The sequence below is a fragment of the Equus caballus genome, chromosome 17 (assembly GCF_041296265.1).
Source record: "Equus caballus isolate H_3958 breed thoroughbred chromosome 17, TB-T2T, whole genome shotgun sequence".
In the NCBI taxonomy this organism is placed as follows: domain Eukaryota; kingdom Metazoa; phylum Chordata; class Mammalia; order Perissodactyla; family Equidae; genus Equus; species Equus caballus.
The window spans coordinates 72364086-72386043 of NC_091700.1; the positions used below are offsets into that span (position 1 = coordinate 72364086).

At 37.3% G+C, this 21958-nt stretch overlaps 1 long non-coding RNA gene across 2 annotated transcripts; it reads right to left on the reverse strand.

Moving 5' to 3' along the window:
• Window positions 1-7509: 7509 nt before the first annotated feature.
• LOC111768611 (uncharacterized) lies at window positions 7510-21958 on the reverse strand. Of its 2 annotated transcripts, none has more exons than XR_002801066.2 (3): window positions 21820-21958; window positions 16408-16505; window positions 7510-7826 (listed from the first exon to the last, which is right to left on the reverse strand). It is a non-coding gene; the product is annotated as an uncharacterized lncRNA (long non-coding RNA). The 2 variants fall into 2 exon arrangements; XR_011428034.1 differs by lacking the exon at window positions 21820-21958 and adding an exon at window positions 16749-16886.

Below are 21958 nucleotides of genomic sequence, written 5' to 3' on the forward strand. Positions count from 1 at the left end.
TTTATCAAGTAAATTGCCTTTTGCTCATTGGACTCACTAGAATAGGAATAAATGTCCTAAATTAGATTGCATTTTGTTTTATGGTGTACTTTCTGTTCTGTAAGCTCCTGTCCCCCAAAAGAAGAGGATGTGCTATGGAACATGATTTTATCTGTTATGAAAGACACAGTAGGAATCTTTGTACTTAAGTAACTGTTAAGGTTTTGTGAAGCATTGCTGTAAATAATTGTCTAAAGCCATGATATAATAACTAGAGTGAAAAGTGATGATGGTTCATAAATTTTATTGGTTGGTACAAATGAATCAGCAGCAAGTTCACTAAGTTTTCTTTTTTTAGGTCTTTTATTTTCAGAGCTATAAAAAGCTCATTGTAACTCCCAGTGGTTAGAGAAAAAAATTGACACTTCTTTTCTGCAGCAGATCTTTTTAACAAAAAGATTTATAACTGATCCTTAAATTCTAAACACAAAGCAAAAATTTTGGTTGGCTTTTTTAATGAAAACTTTTAATATATAAGAAGACAGAAACTGGCCCTTGGAGTTGGGCTGAGCTCCCTGCTCCCATTAGAGCAAACTGCAAGCTCTAGCTGACATCCTAGGGAAGCCATTCTCAAACTCCAGTGGGTGCCAGAATCCCCTGGTGGGCTTGTTAAAATAGATTGCTGGATCCCACCCAAGAGTTTCTGATTCAATAGGTCTGGGGCAGGGCCTGAAGATCTTCTTTTGTAACAAATGCTCACATAATGCTCATCTGGGGTCCACACTTTAAGAACTAATGTTTTAGGACAACCACTCAGGACCTACTTCCTCTGTCTTCTCACATCTCTCTCTTTCCTTCTATTTCATCCCAAACTGCACTTGCTATTATTATCCTGGGATCCATATTTTTGGTACCATATTCTGCCTTCAATTCCTGTAACTCTTTTTCTAACATTTTTGAAAACTTGGCACATTTTTTTCTTTTTATTTCCTCAATCATCTGGTCTTAACGTTTCCCATTGCCATAGCCTTCCCATTGCCTGCTTTAGTCCTTGGCGTTATATGAACTTTCATGGCAGCCTCTTAGCCAATGCCCCTCTTCTCCTTCTCCTCCTCCCCCTCCTTTAGGCTCACAGACACACTCCTCTCCCATCAGTAATGAATCGTAGGTTGGGATCAGGAGAGATGAGTTTAGGAAGTGTTGATCTTGTCAAGTTAATTCACACTGGGAACTAGAAGGACATGAAGCATTCTTTAAGAATCTAATTTAGAATCCTCCTTGGGATCAACCATTTTAGAAATTTCTGGAGTGATCTTCTTATCTCTTCTGAATGTCGTATAATCTTTATTTTACTCCTGCTCTGCATCCATCTTTCACAGCCCTTCAAGCATTACTGATACTCATGAATGTTCTTGTTCACACGACTTTACCTTTTTACCCTGCCTTGTCCACCTGCAGTGTTCTATTCACCTCTGAGATTCATCTCAAGCATTACCTTTTCTGAGAATCCTTCCTAGATGCCCTCTCCCCATAGGCATAGCTAATATGTAACTATGCCTTATATCCCACAGCTGACATGGAACTTACCCAACTTGGAGTAACTTAGGAGACTTCATCTCATTTAGAGTATCAACATGTACTTTGCAACCTCTTCTTTAACTGTACATTTCTATTCTTCACTAATATTCATTTTATGATTGTCCTTCAAAAGATTGTTCTCCTTGAGGGAAAATATTAGAACAGCATAGGAAATAAGGAGTATGCTTTCTCTGTGTCATCAGCACACCATTGGCTCTCACTTTGGACCCATCCTGTCAAGCCTGTGTTTGTGTCATATGGGTAGCACCGGTTAAGAACAGGGTGGCAATATTTCCTCTATGTTTAGACTTGGTATTTCTTTCCTGACCACCATGGTTCCTGAAGCTTTTCCTCACTTTCTGTATATGACCTCATCTTTGCCCTCTGGCCCTAATGATTGATATTACTCCTCTGATACTAATCAGAGGATCATATCTGTCCACTCTAAGTCCTATTTCTGGGACCATAGTCTAAAGTAATGACTTAGTCTCATAGAAATTAGCTTTAACGAGTAGCAAAAGTGAGCACTCCAGCATATATATCTTATAAATTTTGGGTAACTTCCAGTGATAAATTTTCAGCAAAGAACAACAGAAGATATGAAGCTATGGCAGCCTTTCTCAACTAGTTCCATGAGAGAATTAGGGCATATTGCACAAAGGCATCCCTTGTATGCAATGAATTAACTTCTCTCTTTTGTATCTAGAGTGGTACTAATTATGTAACCATCCTGGGATAGTTGTGAAAATTGTCACTCAAATCATTTTTCCACGTTCTTTGGCTCAGATGGGCAGAGAATGTGATTTCTTGAGTCCCACAGAGGACATGTGTTCAGTGGTGGCAATGGTTTTGTGATTGTCCAGGGTAAGTTCCTGCCACATCAAAGAAAATCCCCCATTGGAGCAAAGGCAGATTTAAGCTTAAACTTTAGGGTCCCTTGCTTGCATAAGCCTTTCCCTAGGCCTTGGGAGAGACCATAGAAATTTGGAATTTGTCAGTTTTTATTTCTTCTTAAGTAGAGTCCTCCTCCCAAACTGAATACACTTCAGACCCCACAAAACCTGGATCTGCTGCTGCTCTTCTTACATAAACCATGTTCACCAGAAACTCCAGGATAATTACCTTATATGCTTTCTAAAACTGTCTTAAGCAAATTACATTACATGCATCTCATCCTGGTTCTAGGTACAGTTTTTTACTGTGTCATAGATACCATCTTGCTACCTGGTCCATAGGTTATATAAAAATGACTAGGGCTTATCAATGTACAGTGGCCTTATGCAGCAGTGACCAGTCTGCAAACATGTATGAGGCATGTCAGGCCTGGCTGAGACCCATAACATGCAGGTGCCAGCCTCAGGTGATGGAACTTGGTCTTCTCCTTTATTCTTTCTTTCTTTTTCTCTTTCTTTCTTTCTTTCTTTCTTTCTTTTTTGTCAAATATAACAGAAAAGGAAAGACTATGGGAAGAGAGGGCAGAGGGAGGGAGCAAGCAGGAAAGAAAGAAACAATTTGCTATGTACGGTATTTAAAAAATAATCTCAGTTCTTTCTTTAGGCATATTGCTGCCCTTTGACACTGTCCATAGTTATGTGCTTTGTATTTGCACTACATGTATGTACATACATGCATATGTGTGTGTGTGTATAGGTAGTCTCACATTGAAACTATATATATGTGTGTGAGTGTATGTGTATATATATAATTTAAATGTGAGATTACCAAAAAATTCTCTGTGAATCACATTGTTTCTTTCCATATCTCCCCATCTGCTCACTCATGAATATACTAAATCAATGACACTGTAGTGTAAGCATCTCCACAGTATCAGTGTGATTATCAGTGCCATTTGAATTATATAATGAGAATACATTTCCAGAGTTTTAAACCCTCTTGAACTGCTTAGGAGCCTTATACATTATTCCTCGGAATTTTTTGAAATATAGTTTCTTAAATTTAGGAAAATTTATCTAGTTTAGATCTTAGACTCCCTAAAATTAAATTCTGCCCAGCCTTTCTCTCCAGACCTATGACGAGTGCTAAAATAACAAAATTTAAGCTTTTTAACACTGTCTCTTCTACATCATCTCCTGCCATTCCCACCTTCACACCTTATGTTCCAACAAAATCGAGCTGCTTAAAATTCTCTAATCCAGTTGGTTCCAGGGCTAGTGATAGGAGTTAAGAACATAGACAAAGACATATCTTCCATAGCGTATCCACACGGCTTTCTCCATCTCATGGGAGGTTAAATTGCTAATAAGCATGTCAAGAATTCTAACATAAAATATTGGTTAATGGGCTTTCAATTCTAAAAGGTGAAAGGTATTTAATTATGAGAACAGTTTTAAACTATAGTAATAAAATAAAACAAAGAAACAAATATACTGGAATTAAGATTTAAAAAACACTTGACGTTGCAGAACAGTGCAAAGATCAGATGCTGTAACTTTGCTTGTGCTGGCAATCCTTGTTGTTCCAGGAGTGGAATTGCATGTGCAGCTATGAATAAACAGATCCTAAATAGAGTGCCTACGATTGCAGTTCTACACCTTATTTTGGACAACTACTGATAGCATTTAATGGGAAATGTAGTCAACTGTCCCATAGGAGATAAGATCCTGCTGCACTTTTTTTTTTCCCCAATAGAAAGGAAATATTTTAACTGGGAAGCAGAATAGAAAGCCAATTTTATATAAATGGCATGCAAACAAGGTTACTGATTTTAGACTTCATTATAGTTTGTGTTCAAATAAATAAGGAGAGGCCTACAAGAGAAATGACCAAGAAAACTAAAAATTAAAAAAAATTTAAAAATAGGGGTTATTCCCATCCCTTTAAAAGGTCACTAAAGAGAAAAGAGGATGAGTCACAGGCCACCTCAGCAGAGCTGAAAATTGGGGCAATTCCCCAGAACTCTGTGTGGGGAGGTGGGGGCGGAGTGTGTTACTACCTAGCAAACGATCACCTAGCAACAGCAGGGAAGTGACTCAGGGCAGTTACTCTCTTCCAAAGGAGAGAAAGTGGCTCCGCTAGTGCTAGAGACAGGCCTGAGATCTGTCTGGATAATCAGGACATGCTTGCCTCCACCATCTTCAGATGAAGAGGAAGCACTGCCTCTACCTTATTCTTCTTAAACACCACTTCGGTTGTCCTGATTTTCACATTAAATGTAATTCCAACTGTATAAAAATGTTGGCTAGCCAGCTGGAAGGCAAAGCTGGAAGATGAGATGAAATCTAAATTGATCTTTTGGTATTGATGTGAGCTCAATAATGAAGAAATACTCTTATTTTGTTAGAAATCATTCTCCATCCATTAAATTGTCTAATGCCTACTATAACCTAATCCACACATTTGAGTTGTCTCTGAATTAAAATATTGTTGTTCCATAGATTTAAATAAGGGCAATCCTGAAACTACTTTGAGAAGTCTGATCATGTGTTATTCCTCATGATCTTCTTAAAGTGTGTTAGTAAATTAGTTCCTCATGTTTCTCCAAAGAAGGCTTCCAACCATATTTTCCTGACCTGATCCCCAAGTACTAATATCCTGGTGCATACCTAACCTCCCTAAGATATTGCATCCCTAAAAAACAAAAACAGGATGAAATGAAAAATGACAAAGTAGAGTTCTTAGAAATCAACTATATGATAGGCAAAATAAAATCTTTAATTGGAGAGTTGAAAGATAAAGTTAAGAAAACCTATCAGAAAAATAAGACAGAAGGACAAAGAAAAAGACATTAGTACAAAAATTGTAATAGATTCTAAGTATCAATCTAGGAGAACATCTGAAGAAAGAGGAGTTCCAGAAAAAAAAGAACAACAAAATTTCCTGGAACTGAGGCCATCAGTTTTCAGATTGAAAAGACCCCATTGAGCAGCAGCAGAATAAATAAAAAAACGATCCATACCAAGGCATATAGTCATGAAATGGTCAGAACATCAGGGATGAAAGAATCTTGAAAGTGTCTTTAAAATTAGTTCACATGCAAGGGAATAGGAACCATGTGACATCAGACTGGTCAGCAAAAATTTAACACCCTGGAGGACAATGAAGCCATTTTTGAAACATTTGTGAGACAATGATTTTCACCTAGATGAATTAATGGTCAAGTATGTGGGTAAATAAAGACATTTACAGAAATATGAGAATTCAAATACATAACTTTGGAGGAAACTGCTGGAGAATATACTCCAACAGTTGAGGGAGCACTCATGACAGCAAACTTCAGGGACTACAGGAAGGAAGGGATCCAACACAGGTAGGAGGCAAAGAAAAGTCCCCGAGTAATAGCGGAAGGACAACCTAAAGGACAGCTGTGCAACAAACCCAGCAATAACCATTCAACCCTGGAGCAGGAGGATTGGGGGAGCCTGTTGGAGTGGACAGATTTTCTGATATGTTTGAGTACTTGAAAAATATTGATATTTGAGGGATATGATGGAGCATGTATAAAAATTTCTCATGAGAAATGAGGCAGTTATTAATGTTAAGAAATGATAAAATGTGGCAATTATTAACGCTGAATGACAATGTTTTACAAGATAGAACATGATTCTGAAGTGTCAATATTTACACAGCCATGAAAGTGTAAATACTGAGAAGTGATTTAACCAAAAAATGCCATATAACTATCTTGGAAGAGTGGCAGATGTAAGGAAAGTGATATTGGTGGTATAAAGGATGTAAATTCTCATTCATCATAACAGGATATTAATAAATAATTTTGAAATTAATAAATAAGATATACCAGTGTAAGCAGATTATTTAGAAATATGGAGGTATTTACCAGAAAAAAAAGTGTAAGCGTTAAAAAGAGTTTCACCTGGGGAATTAGACAGAGAAGGGTAAGGGATTATAGTAAGAGTACTATATTTTTAAATGACTATTACTTTATTAAAATTTCTCTCTCTTTCTTTCTCCCTCTTCCTCTCCCTCCTCTCTCTCTCTCTCTCACACACACACACACACACACACACTTCTATGCATTAAGACTTTGAGTGTCCAAGTGTGTCTTGACAAGAGAGAAAATCAAAAATAAAGATTGATTTCCATATTTATCATGACTTAGTTTACGGACTTCATTGCCTTGACAGCTAAATGATAGCAGGACCTTGAATGGAGATGACAGGGTTAATTCCAGGACACTGGAAGCTCTCTGGGACACAGCTTGTTGGGTTAGGGTTAGGATATGATTGGGGCTAGGCTCTGGGGTGCTTTGGGTGGGAGATCACAAGTCAGAAGGACATAATCAGCCTTGCCGCTAGCCCTAATAGCATCCTTGTGCAAGTTATAAAAAAACAGACTTTCTCAAGACATTTTACTGCCATCTGCCAGAAAATCATAGTAATAAATACACAAATCAGCAGTGACTAGGGATGTGAACAGAGCCTTCTAGAATCCTGTGTCACATAATCAGGCAACAGTCCTGGCTATAACTGGAGGTGTGGAAAGGATTGATGAGGATTGTGAGGGCTCTGAAGGAAAGCCTTCCCTGTTTAGTAATTTCCTTAGGATTATTAAACAGATTCATAGGAATATTTCGTGGATTCTTTCCCCCCCAATCAGGAGCTATAAAGATGGGATATGTGCCTTATTCATTTCTACATAGTCAGCTTCTATTAAACAGCAAAACTCAAACACTCAATCATAATTTCACAAATGAATGACTTGTATTAAAAACTATAAAATCTTCTTTAGGTTGCACTAGGCTTGAACAACTTTTACGTTTGAAAAGTTGAGAGCCAGGGCTCTCACGGCAACCTGTCTGGGTTTGAGTCCCAATACCACCACTTTCTAGTGTCTCACCTCGAGCAAGTTACTTAACATTCTTGAGCTCAGTTTCTTCATATGAAAAATGGAGAATGTACAATACCTACCTCATAGAGCCTTTATGAGGATTAAATGAGACAATGTTTAGAAACTATTTCAGAAATTGGCACACAGTAAGCATTCGATAAGTTTTATTGTTATTACTAATTCAAGCAATACCTCACCTTTATTTATATTCACAATTAACCATTGAATCAGTTGGGATTTACATTTGGCAGCTAGTAGCAAATAATAAAAATAACAGGATCTTTGCTTTTCTCTCAGATAAAAGTTTGGGGATGGAAGGTCTAGATCTCATAGGGTGGTGCCATAGTCATCAGAGACCTAGCCTATTTCCATATTCCTACTGTGTCTTTTGTAGCCATGGCTTCTATCTTCAAGGTTTCCTCATGGTCCAAGATAGCAGCCAAAGCTCCAGCCACCATGTTTGACTTCCAGGCAAGAAGCAAGAGAAAGGAGAGAAAGTTAAAAGGACTCATGCAAGCTGGCTGTCCCTCTCTTAAGGAGGCTTTCTGATTCCATGTCTACCTGCAGTGGAGGCTGTGAAAAGGAGTTTTTTAGCTCATCATATTGCTACCTGGAATAAAATCAAGGTTTTGTTATTAAGTAAGAAGAAGAGAATCAATATTGGTTTGGCAGCTAGCCTCTTTCACAACTGTAAATCAGGACCCTAACATTGCCACCATAATAAGGGTTTTAATTGACCTAAGCATGACTCCAAAATTATGTTGTCTTTGTTTTTGCCCTGTGCTAAAGATATGCTTTAGCCAGTGGAATGAGAGTTTCCTTGAAGTTTATATGAGGGTAATTCACTTCAAGGTACAAAACTAAGATTTTTGAGTTCTGAAAGTAAGATATTGCCAATCATATATATTTTGCATCTAGTATACAAATATATACAGATATATACATGTATTTTGTCATTCTATATTATTCATGGATCATAGGATATCTCCAAATTGGTACACAAGGGATGAAGTCAGCCTATGTATAAGGATCAACTCTTTCCTTGACTCAATCATTTAAAAATGGCACCACTAATAATTAGCCTAGAAAAAATATGATCTTATAATTGACATACATTTCCAGTGAGAATGTTCTAAGAACTAAAACTTGATATGGCATAAAATATGAAAAATGTACATTTTTCTTTATAAATTCTTACATTTTATATAAAAGAGAGAGATAATTATAGTAATGAAGATGAGGTTTCTTGAGGACAAAAATTATAATTCTCCTGTGAGAATGAAAGCTTAATCATCAAAATAGAGACATCACTGGCTTAAAGGAATCTATAATGGTCAAGGCAGATGACCAACCATCCTGGTTTGCCTGGGACATTCCTAGTGTTGAAACTGAAAATCCCAAGTCCTGGAAAACCTTCAGTTCTCGGCAAACTGGGACAGTTGGTTACCCTACTTTTAGCTAATATCAGGGTAGCTGCTTTAGGATAGTGTAAGAGAAATGATTAAATTTTTCCAGATCTGGATAACAAAACCTAACAGATGATTCACTGTTAAAAAACATTGATTCCCAGAGTCAGAAGTGAAGGTGGATGTTTCTGGAAATGAGACAGAGCAGGTAGGAAAGAAACAGCTTGACAATCATGAGCTAATCAGTGTTGCTTGTAGTTGTTGCCATGTGATGAGCATGTGTTTGTGGCCCCGTCTGCTGCTGACAGTGAGTCATGCTTGCAAATGAAATAAACATTAATAAATGAAGAGGATTTTCATAGTAAACTTCAACTTAACTTTAACTATTAGGTCATAATCCTCACATCTGATTTTTCAAGTTCGCATATATGATTGCCAGATAATATACAGGATGCCCAGTTCAATCTGAATTTCAAATAACTAATGAATAATTTTTTAGCTTAAGTAGATCTCAAATATCTCATGAAACACTCTTTACTAAAAAATTATCCATTGCTTATCTGAAATTCAAATTTAGCTGGGAATATTTTTATTTGCTAAATCTGGCAACCCTACGGGAAGTAAATCACAGAATGTGTTCATCGGTACCAGTACAAACACACAGTTTCTTTCTTCAATAGGGCTCTCTGAGAGCCAGTAGCACTCTATCTTTCTCTTGTGAGGTCCCTCTCATCTCCATGATCCTTACCTTTCTTTTCATGCACCTTAGTCTTTTCAGAAAAGGTGCTGGATGCTCACCACCTGCTACACTGAGGAGTCTTAAGGTTGAATTCCCTCAACCCCGTCCCCACCCCTCCTTCTCCAAGCGTCTGCGTCTATGTTCCTATCCTTTCTTCTTTAGTTCTCATCTCAGAACTGAAATCCTCCTCCTGTTGAAAGTCTTTCCCCCATGAGCTGGATTCCATGATCTCAGTTCCTCTGGCTTCTCCCTCCTTGCTGGTTCTCAGGCTTTGGCATGTGAGCAGTCAAGGCCTTCTCATCTTTAACCAAAGGCTCCCCTTGGCCCTCTAACTGCCGTTCTCTCTCTCCTCTTTTCTTTGACACTCAAGCTCTTTGAGAAGCAGTCTGCTCTGGTGGGTCCCACACTTGACTAATCAACAACATTACCCGAGAAATTTTATTAAACTATGGTCTCAAGATCCTCCTCTATACCTGCTAAATCCTGGGTGGGACTCTCACCATGTCCAGCAAGTTCTACCTCCTCATTATCTCTGGGGTCTGGCCCTGCCTCTGAGTGCCCACTGTCCCTGCTTTGCTCCAGGTAAGTGTGACTCCGGCCAGGATTACCATAACTCTCTTTCAGTTGACTTTTGTGCCTCTAATCTGAATATACTTCCACCTGATCCTTAGATTAATTGTAAACTCATATTTTATCTTATCACATTTCTCATTTGAGTCTTTAATTGACTTCCCCTTGCCTTCAGGACAAAATCCAGATTCCTTAGCATGCAAAATAGAGTGCCTAATTATGTAGCCCCTCCTACCCACACAGCCCAATCACTCACCACCCTTCTCCCCCAGGATACTCAACTACCTGTAATGTCTCCAGGCACCAGGCATTCTCGTTTCCCAGGTTCTACTTGTGTACCTTCAAAATTCCTCCTACCTGAAACATCTTTAGCCCACTTCCTAACCTCACTCCTCCTTCTCCTTTAAGAAAAAGAAATTACCAGCAGACCTGGATACCCTTGCCATAGAGATAGTGAGCTTCTTGAGGGCAGACAAGGTGTCTGATTCATTTTTGTGACCCCACTATATACCACAATGTCATAAGATATTGTTGTAGGTAACTCTGTAAAAGAAAGAATGCCTAGATGAACTACTGAATGATTGAATTTAAAAAATATTAAAAGACCAACAAGTTATTTCCCAGGGAAGAAGTGTTAGAATACAAATTAAAATTTCAAAAAGCAACTGAAACTTAGAATATCAAGTTTAGAAGTGAACAGGATCTCAGAGTTCATATAGTCCATTTTGTAAATGCCTGCAGATTAAAAAAAATTTAAAAATTAAATGTAACTCAGATTTACACACATACCTCATCAGAAGCAACTGGGTCTATATTCAGCTATGTTTTGTAGGGGGTTTTCCCCCCATTTCCTTGATTTTTTTGGCCTTGCCTTCGTTTATCTTTCTCTTCACCATAAAATCCTACAATGGCTACCAAATTTCCTAATGCATCCAGTAAATGCAACTAGTAACCTCAATTTGGATGATAGTATGTCTTGTCTATTCATCCCTGTATCTGAATCTCTGTGCTAAATAGGTCAAAAGTTTCACAATCCATTCTCTATCTCTTACTTCTAGCCTGTGAGTAGGATATTTTAGCTGAGTGAAACAACTTATTTTCTTCTACCAGTGCAGATATTTATCATCAATTTTTTATGTTTTCTTCATATTTTTACTGTTAATCATTTTCTCAACATTAAGTAGAAATTATAAAATCTCCAAGCAAAAATGAGTTCCTGGGGGCTGGCCTGGTTGCACAGTGGTTAAGTTTGCATGTTCCGCTTTGGTGGCCCAGGGTCCACGAGTTCTGATCCCAGGTGTGGACCTAAGCCCTGCTTGTCAAGCCATGCTGTGGCAGGCATCCCACATATAAAGTAAAGGAAGATGGGCACGGATGTTAGCTTAGGGCCAGTCTTCCTCAGCAAAATGAGGAGGATTGGCAGCAGATGTTAGTTTAGGGCTAATCTTCCTCAAAAAAAAAAAAATGAGTTCCTGTATGAATAATATTGTCCTTCTTCAAGAATAGTGGGATCACTCATGTATTTGCGTATGCTAGATTTGCAAACACATATGCAAAATATTTATTACTCTATCTTGTTTCACCCTTATGTAGTTTGTCTTCTGTTGCAAGCAGTATAGAGTAGTGTGTTAACTTGTTTTTTCCCAAGTTTTTTATTGTGGTAAAATACGTAACATAAAATTTACCATCTTAACCATTTTTAAGTGTATGATTCAGTGGTATTAAGTCCATTCATATTGTTGTGCAATCATCACCACCCTCCATCTCCAGAACTCATTTCATCTTTCAAAATTGAAACTTTACGCCGTTTAACAATAACTCCCCATTTCACCCTCCCCCCAGTCCCTGGTAACCACCGTTCTACTTTCTGTCTCTATGATTTTGACTACTCTAAGTCTGTACCTTACATAAGTGGAATCTTACAGTATTTGTCTTTTTGTGACTGGCTTATTTCCCTTAGCACAATGTCCTCAATGTTTATCCATGTTGCAGCACATCAGAATTTCCTTTCTTTTTAAGGCTGAATAGTATTCACTGTACGTATATACGGCATTTTGCTTATCTATTCATCTGTCCATGGACACTGGGGTTGCTTCCACGTTTTAGCTATTTTGGGTAATGCTGTATGAACATCAGTATACAAATATCTCTTCGAGACCCTGCTTTCAATTCTTTTGAATATACCCAGAAGTGGAATTGCTGGATCATATGGTAATTCTATTTTTATTTTTTGAAGAACTGTGATACTGCTTTCCACAGCAGCTGTACCATTTTACATTCCCACCAACAGTGCAAAAGGAGTCCAATTTCTCCACATCCTCGCCAACACTAAGTTTCTGTTTTGTTTTTTTTTTATGGTAACCATTCTAATGGATGTGAGGTAGTAACTTGTTTTTATTATTAGGATTATTTAGCCTATTTTGAATAAATGGATAGCCTAAAGTATTTTTGTTTCTACAGATTATTTTTGAATTTGTTTATTAAGCTTTTTTTGTTGTCATTAGCAAATAATAGATAAAACATACTGCTCTCATTTCCTGAATATTGATCTATGGTGTTTCTGACACCAAATCAGTGACCTTGAATTGATGACAATACCACATGTGCTTCCCAACCTTGAAATTTGATGTTAAAATCAGAAAAAGTAACTGGACTTTTTTTCTGGGGGGCGGGGGGTGCGGTTAATGACTGTATATTTGATAACGTTAAGAATCACTGTTAAGTTTTTGTTTGTTTGTTTTTAGCTGTGATAATGCATATTGTGGTTATGTTTAAAAAAGAATTCTTACTTATTGTGGCAATCATTTCACACGATATGTAAGTTAAGTCATTTTGCTGTACACTTTAAACTTATACAGTGCTGGATGTCAATTATATCTTAATAAAATCGAAAAAAATAAAAATCAACAAACAAAAAAAGAGTTCTTATCTTTTAGCGATACTCACTAAAATGTTTACACACAAAACAAAATAATGTCTGAGATTTGCTTCAGAATAATTTAGTGGAGGGTCGGGGGAGAGAACAGGTAGGTTATAGGTGAAAAAAGATTGGTCATCAATTGATAATTGTTGAAACAGGGTGGTGATAGATGCAGGAAGGTTTATTATATTAGTCTCTCCACTGCTCAGCAAATTGTAATTTTTCATTATGAAAAGATTTTTAAGCTGTATTTAATCTATTAAATTAAGTATTTAAAAAGATAGCACTTGTTAAGTATGGTGAGAGTAGCTTTTCACTTAATGCAGAAAAGAAAAATGTGAAATAAAACGTGTATATTACACTCACATATTGCTTTTCTTGCTTTTGATCCTCACCGTAGATGACTGATCCAGCTCTCAAATAATATTAAGCTTGTATCATATAGAAAAAAATTTTAATTACTAAAAATTGCAGAGTTAGTTGAATGAAATTAGGACAAAAGCACATTACTCATGAATTGATGCATAATCCAAACTTGCCACTTTCTGCCTAAGGACATAATATGTCTCTGTCTAATAGAACCATCTGAGTGATGGAAATGTTCTGTATCAGCTCTGTCTAATATTGTGGCCACTGGCCACATGTGGCTATTAAGCTGGCTGGTATGACTAAGTGGCCAGTGGGACTGGGGAATGGAAATTTAAATTTTATTGATTTTCACTTCTATTATTAAGCACTTTTCATTAGAAGATCTGACAAATTATATTTTTTATTGAATATGTATATCCTTTTGACAAGTGAAAAATAAATTCATAAAGTTAATTCATAAAATAAAAATTGGGGATTAGAAGTCACACTACTTGACTTGAAATACTTCATAGATGTTAAAATTTAAACTGAGAAAGCGTTATAAATAAGTTATCTATAAACAATGTTATGGATTTTAAATATAGTCAGTCAATTATTATATCTATCTTGTTTTAAGATTTCAGTATCTAGTATACCACACCAAGGATTTTTTTTTTCCCTCACCAAAGCCCCCCGGTACATAGTTGTATATTCTTAGTTGTGAGTCCTTCTAGCTGTGTGGCATGTGGAATGCCGCCTCAGCATGGCTTGATGAGCGGTGCCACGTCTGTGCCCAGGATTTGAACCAGCGAAATCCTGGGCCACCACAGTGGAGCATGGCAAATTAACCACTTGGCCACGGGGCCGGCCTCAGGATTTTTAATAGCTAATAGAAATAATAGGCAACATTTATAGAATGCTTAGCATATGTGAGGCACTATTAAGGCATTTTATATGTACTTAATGAATTTATATGTATTTGATACGTTAAAGATTAGTACATTTAATCCTTATACCAACCCTATCAGGTAGGTATACTATCACTATTCCCATTTTTCAGTGAAGAAACTGAGACACAGAGAAGAAGAAACTTACTCAAGTTTATGCTTGCAACTGGTAGGACTGAGATTTGAACCCAGAAATTTAAGTCCACATTCTTAATCACTTGGCTATATTTCCTCTCTTGAAATATTTGCTTAGAAAAGGATTAAGAAAAAATTATTAATTAGTTGTTTAAAATGTGTTTATAAAGAGTTTCTCATTACTTTGCAAAAATCCTATGTAGTGTATTGTATTATAAGGTTAAGTGAAGAAGGATATAAAATTGAATATAGAGAATCATTCACTATGTTTACACCCCCTCCCCCCTAAAAAAAATTTGCTTAGGAAAAAAGATTGGAAACAAATCTTTTGTCTGTCTTTTTGCATGTTCAAAACTTCTATAAGCAGAAAAATGTTTATTTTAAAGCTTTAGGTATTAAAATTATAGGGCATATTTAAAACCTCTTTATGGTTTATATTAATATTTGGTATTAGAGGCAACCTAAATCTAGATTGTTATAAAAGTTCATAAAAAATTCTTCCAAAAAGTTTGGCTATTTATTTTCCCAGCGGCTTACTCTGAGAATTAGATTAGTCCTAGTTGAGTCTGAAGATGTTTTGTTTCTATTAAGTTATTAAGTCCATATTTCTTAAAGATAAAAAAATGAAACTTTTCGTTCCCTGAAGAGACAAATCATTGTTACTCCTTAAAACTAAACTCTTTGAACTAACATTTTAACCTCTCTGAGGTTGGCAAATATATTGTGGGTGGAATAAAAAGTACATGTTTCACAAATGATTCTTGTCTTCGTTCATTGATTTGACTACTTTAGAAGCCAAAAATTCCTTTTGGGGATGCCATACATATATGACCTAAGATGACTTTTTCATAAATCAGGGGAACATTGCATACATTAGTATGGACTTCTCCTGAGATGTATGGAACAGACTATTGATTGTTTACCATGTACATGAATCATTATGTTATTAGCTGTCATTTATGGAATACCGACTCTATGGCAGGCACCACACTAGGCATTTTGTTATCTTATTAAATCCTCACTTCAGTCCCGTGAAGTGGGTAATTCCCATTTTAAAAATGAGGAACCTAATATGCAAAGAGAAAATTAAACTTGGCCAGGGTCAGTTGCTATGTAAGTGAGAGAGTCAGCTTTCAAATTCAGGTCTCCAAGGGTAGTAATTGTGAAGATTAAATAAAATAACCCAGGTGGAAACAACCCAAATATCCATTAATGGAGGAATGGATAAACAAAATATGATATATACATACAATGAAATATTATTCAACCTTAAAATTCTGACTACAACATGGATGAACCTGAGGACACTATGCTAAGTGAAATAAGCCAGACAAAAAAGGACGAATATTGCGTGATTCCACTTATATGAGGTTCTTAGAATAGTCAAATTTATAGAGACAGAAATTAGAATGGTGGTTGCCAGGAGTCAGAGGGAGAGGGGGACCGGGGGTTTCAGCCTAACAGCTAGGGAGTTTCAGTTTGGGATGACAAAAAAGTTCTGGAGATGAGTGGTGGTGATGGTTGCACAACAATGTGAATGTATCAACGCCACTGAACTGTACACCTAAAAATAGTTAAAATGGTAAATTTTATGTTTCGTATATTTTACCATAATAAAAAGTAACTCATGAAAACTCTTTGCAGAGTTCTAGCCCATTAGAGAACCAATACAAGGTTGAGGATCATAAGAGACTCTGTCTGTAATAATAGGTGAAAGTGGGAAGGGGATCAGTAGTGAGATGCCACTTAAGTGATCAGACCTAGTTCTTTTTACATTTAGAGTAAATCGAGGAATATTTCACTAAACCTCACTTACAGAGTTGGGTATTCTTGTTATCTGTCGAAATATTTCCTTGTTGATATTAAAAATTCTTAAAAAATAAGACAGCATCCTGTGAATGGATGCCATGCATCTATTGCATAGCAATGAAATGGAGGCTTCAGTCAAGTACAGTCAACAAATCGATAATGAGGGCTTACCTTATGGAAGGTCTCATGTTAGGTACTGAAAGTGAACACGTCCTACCCTTCTCTGCAGTCAGTGCTTGAAGGCATGCAAAGTAAGCCCAGACAAAAAGCTGTGAAAAAGAGAAGTGAGAAAGCCAAACAGCTAAAGCCTTTTGAAGGGAACATTGAATGGAATAGACGGAGCGATAGACAGTCTGACACTCACATAGACAAACATGCACACTCTCACTCTCTGAAAACTAAAGATCAGATTAAAAAGAAAAAATTCAAATAGACCAGATACTTATGGATAGCTCTGCACTAATTTAGTGTATCCTACTGTCCCTATTTTAGAGTGTGATATACCCCCCTACCTTTGGCATTTTAAAAACATGCATAAGAAAAGGAGGCAGAGGGGCCAGCCTGGTGGTGCAGCAGTTAAGTTCACACGTTCTCCTTCGGCAGCTCAGCGTTCGCTGGTTTGGATCCCGGGTGCGGACCTACCGACTGCTTGTCAAGCCATGCTGTGGCAGGCATCTCACATATAGAGTAGAGGAAGATGGGCACGGATGTTAGCTCAGGGCCAGGCTTCCTCAGCAAAAAAGAAGAGGATTGGAGGCAGATGTTATCTCAGGGCTAATCTTCAAAAAAAAAAAAAAAAAAAAAAAGGAGGCAGAAAGTGAAGCAAATCTCTTACATCGGTTCACTTGCCTGAAGCCTGGTTCCTAATGCCAAGAAGAGTGAAAAAAGATATACATACGTATATGTGATAAAAGACCCATTAGTTCTGGAAAAATAATGAGTTGTTGTAAATCCAGGACAAATGCAGGCAATTCAATAGAAAAACAGGCAAACAAACAGATCAGCAAAGATGATCTCCAGATGGTCAATATGGATATGGAAAGGAGTTCAACTTTATTAATCATCAGAGAAATCCAAATTGAAATCACCATGAGACACAACAATATTCCCATCATAATGGCTGAAATAAAAGACAGATGATCCTAAATGTTTGTGAGGCTTGGTTTAACTGGAATTCTCATAGATCAATGAGAGGAGGGAAAATTGGTATGCCCACTTTGGAAAACTGTTTGTCAGTGTCTATGAAAGTTGCACATATACATACTCTATAATCCAACATATCCACTTGCAAGAATATACTCATCAGAAATGAATACATATATTCACCAAAACATGCAAAGAATATTCTTAGCAGTATTGTTCATAATAGTCCTGTTATGGGTTGAATTGTGTCCCCTCTCCCAAATAAATATGTTGAAGTCCTCACCCCCAGTATCTCGGACTGTGACCTTATTTGGAAATAGGGCTGTTGCAGAGTTATTAGTTAAGATGAGATCACACTGAATTGGGGTGAGGCCCTAATCTAATATGATTGGCGATCTTTTAGAAAGGGGAAATTTGGACACAGACACACACACAGGAAGAATGCCATGTGAAGATGAAGGGTAACGCTTCTCCAAGCCAAGGGACAGCAAAGATTGCCAGCAAATCACCAGAAGCTAGGGGAGAAGCATGGACCAGATTCTTCCTCACATCCCTCCAAAGGAACCCATCCTGCTGTTACTTGGTCTCAGACTTCTAAGCTCCAAAACTGTGAGATAAGAAATTTTTGTTGCTTAAGCCACTCAGTTTGTGATACTTTGTTACAGCAGCCCTAGGAAACCGCTGTAAGCGCCAAACTAGAAACAACCTAAATGTCTACCAGCTGTATTTATTCAGTCAAACAGGCAAAGTATGGTATTTCAGGCAATGGAATACTGTACAGTAACAAAAATGAACTAACTACAACTATGCTCAACAATATGAATAAATCTTAAAATGTAAAGTTGAGCAAAAGAATCAGACTCAAAAGAGTACACATAATATGATTCTATGTATATAAAGTCAAACCTATAAATTAGCCAAAACTAATTTATGGTGTTACAAGTCAGGATTATGGTTATTCTTTGTATGGGAGGAGAGACAGGAAGTGGGACAAGGGGTTTTCTGAGGTTCTGGACATACTCTATTTCTTAATGTGGGTGCTGGTTGCATGGGTTTGTTCAGTTTATGAAAAATCTTTGAGCCGTATACTTATGAATTTCATACTTTCCTGTACGTATGTATGTTTAAATAAAAAGTTGTTAAAGTAAAAAACAAAATCCGGCAAATCCCCTTTCTCTCACTTGCTTTGTGACCTTTCGTAAATTTCTTAAGACTCCAACTTCTGCTATATAAAATGGTAATAACAATAGTACTTACTCCATATGTTTGTTGTGAAATATAGTGAGATAATACATATGAAGCACTTAGCAAAATGGCTGACAGCACTCAATAAAAGTTAGCTATTATTACTATAATTATAAGGATTGACAAATATACTATGGAATAGTTTTACTGCTGGATAAACAACAACTGACATAGTTTCTATGGTTACACACATTGGAGTCTATAACTTATTTTACGAAGACTCATTATGTAGAGTAGAAGCCCAGTCACTTAGCCTAGAAAAAATACGATGTGGCCAACTTGAGAGGCCTAACCAGCTTCTGTGTTCTTTTAAGTAGTCTTGATCTTTCCTAAATTATATTTTTCCACATTTTAAGTATAAAAGGTGTTAAACATCACTTTTTTTCTGGCAGTCACTAGAAAATGAAAAAAGGAAAAGGGCCTCCAGGAATAATAACACTTTATATTTGTATGGTTACATTTTCATTTGAGCTTCACAACAACCTATGAGACAGACAGGGAAGGAATTAGCATTCTGATGTTAAAGATGAGCAAACCAGCTCAGCAGGTTAAGTGACTTGTTCAGAACGACATTGCTGAGATATGGCATAGTTGGCACCAAAGCTATTAGAAAATTACAAAAGATAATTCAGGAGTAAAACACAAAGGGTAATTTAAGGTGAATAGTAAAAGAATCTTGGCTTGAGCAATGATGTCCTATGGAACTTTCTGTGATGAGCAAATGTTCTTTATGTGCACTGTCCAACCCTGTAGAGACTAAACATTAGTGGCTAGTATCGCTGAGGAACCAAATTTTTAATATTATTAATTTAAATTTAAATGGCCACATGTAGCTAGGGACTACTGTATTGTATGTGCAACTGTGTTGTTTCAGGAGTCATCGTAACGTCCCATGGTCAAGGAGTGGGGGCTGGGCTAACAGAGTTAGCACCCCATTCACTGCACATATTTAGGTCATCTTATATCCCACCTTCCGTGAGTGGATTTGTATGAATTGGGCTGGGATTGTTTGGTTTTTAAGCTTGCATTCACACAACTAATGTTATGTACCTATTATATTTTCAAAGATTATATTTTTGGAGGGCCTATTTATTGTATTTTACTTTATTTATTTTTTTTGAGAAAGATTAGCCCTGAGCTAACATCTGCTGCCAATCCTCCTCTTTTTTGATGAGGAAGATTGGCCCTGAGCTAACATCCATGCCCACCTTCCTCCACTTTACATGTGGGACGCCTGCCTCAGCTTGGCTTGACAAGTGGTGCATAGGTGTGTAACCGGGATCCGAACTGGCAAACTCTGGACTGCCAAAGCGGAACATGCAAACTTAACCGCTGGGCCCCCGGGCCAATTATTGTATTTTAAAAAGTGGGTGTTCTATTTGTCACAAAGCAGCACACCTTGAGAGGATTAGTAACTATCTTAGAATTTATCCTTTTTGGTGGTAATGCATTTGACTGTTTCTTCTAAAAGAAATTTTGACATGTAGAGTTCATGATGTGCTGAAGTTCTATATTTTTTAGTTTCATTAGTACTGTTTTGGAGGGCTGTTTCTTGTTAGATGTGGTAGGAACAGTCAGTGGAGTATTTTGGATTATTTTAAGAGTTATCATATTTGAACCAAGCTGCAAGTGGAGTGATAGTTTCACAGATATCACTCAAAGTCTGCATTTACCTCTCCGAGCCTCAGTTTCCATATCTCCAAAATGAAGGTGTTGGGATGGGTGATCTGGAAGTCCCTCACAAATGCTAAAGTTTTATGGTATGGCTCCATGGAAACATACATTTCTCTCTTTCCCAGACAATTGAGTTTTAAGGAAATTTCAGGGGCCTATGATGAACCAAATCATCTGTCCCATTTAAACAAAAAAAAATTAAATTTTATTTTCTACTGTACGTGCTATTTTTGTGTGTATGTGTGTATACTCGTAACATTAACACTTTTGTTTTTAAAAGTCAGTATCTGAATGCTATGGTGTGAATGTTTGTGCCCCCTCCCCCAAATTCAAATGTCAAAAATCTAATGCTCAAGGGGCTGGCCCCGTGGCCGAGTGGTTAAGTTCGCGCGCTCCACTGCAGGTGGCCCAGTGTTTCGTTGGTTCGAATCCTGGGTGTGGAAATGGCACTGCTCATCAAACCACGCTGAGGCAGCGTCCCACATGCCACAAGTAGAAGGACCCACAACAAAGAATATAATACAACTATGCACCAGGGGGCTTTGGGGAGAAACAGGAAAAAAATAAAATCTTTAAAAAAAAAAAATCTAATGCTCAAGTTGATTGTATTAGGAGGAGAGGTCTTTGGGAGGTGACAAAGTCCAGAGGCGGAACCCTCATGAATGGGATTAATGCCCTTATAAAAGAGTCCCTAGAGAGACCCCTTCACGGCCCCTTTTGCCGTGTGAGAATATAATAAAAAGTCAGGAATCTGAAACCTGGAAGGGGGCCCTCACTAGAACCCAACCATGCTAGCCCCCTGATTTTGGACTTCCAGCCTCCAAAACTGTGAGAAATAAATTTTGGTTGTTTATAAGCCACCCAATCTATGGTATTTTGTTATAGCAGCCCAAACAGACTAGCATACTGGATAAAAAAGAAGATCTGAGCTTGATGTCTTTACTTTCATTAGGGAAATCATGCCAGATTTTTCAGCGATCATTCTTCAGAAGCAGAATTTATAGACATTTCATATTATCGACAAGTGAAGTGGGATACAGTATAAATATTTTATTTATTCTAGGATATAACTGTCAGATATAAAAGGAACTCCCATATTTCACTCTCTTGGCTTACTTTGGCTCTGTCAGGCCATTAGGTTTTGCCTATTTGAATCTTAAGGCCAGGAAATGGGTATCAATGTCTTCCTAGTTCTGGAAAGGCAGCATCTGGTAAATCACTCCATCTGATAACTGTCATCATTTTGTCCCTTTGGATATTGAATGCCCTTTATCCTCAGTACTGAGATCAGCCAACTTTACTAGATGGTGACCTTGTTGTTAATGTTGTACTATGTTGTTAATCGTGAAGCAGCATACTGACATCAGACTGTTTAACAAATGAGGTCTGGTTCCTAACACAGAAGAAGAGAGCAAAGGATCTTTAACACAGTAAGAAAATCTTGACATGTAGAAGACATCATTCTCTCCTAGTATTTTATACACACACCCACATGCACACATATACTGTTTGTTTACTTACACGATAGTCATACATGAATTGGTCAAGAAGAACCTGTCATAATAGGCAATATACTCAATGCCAGCTCTGCTCCTCTATGATGAAAGTGATTATCAGGCTTGCAGAGAAAAACGGAGACAAATAACAACATCTAAAGTCC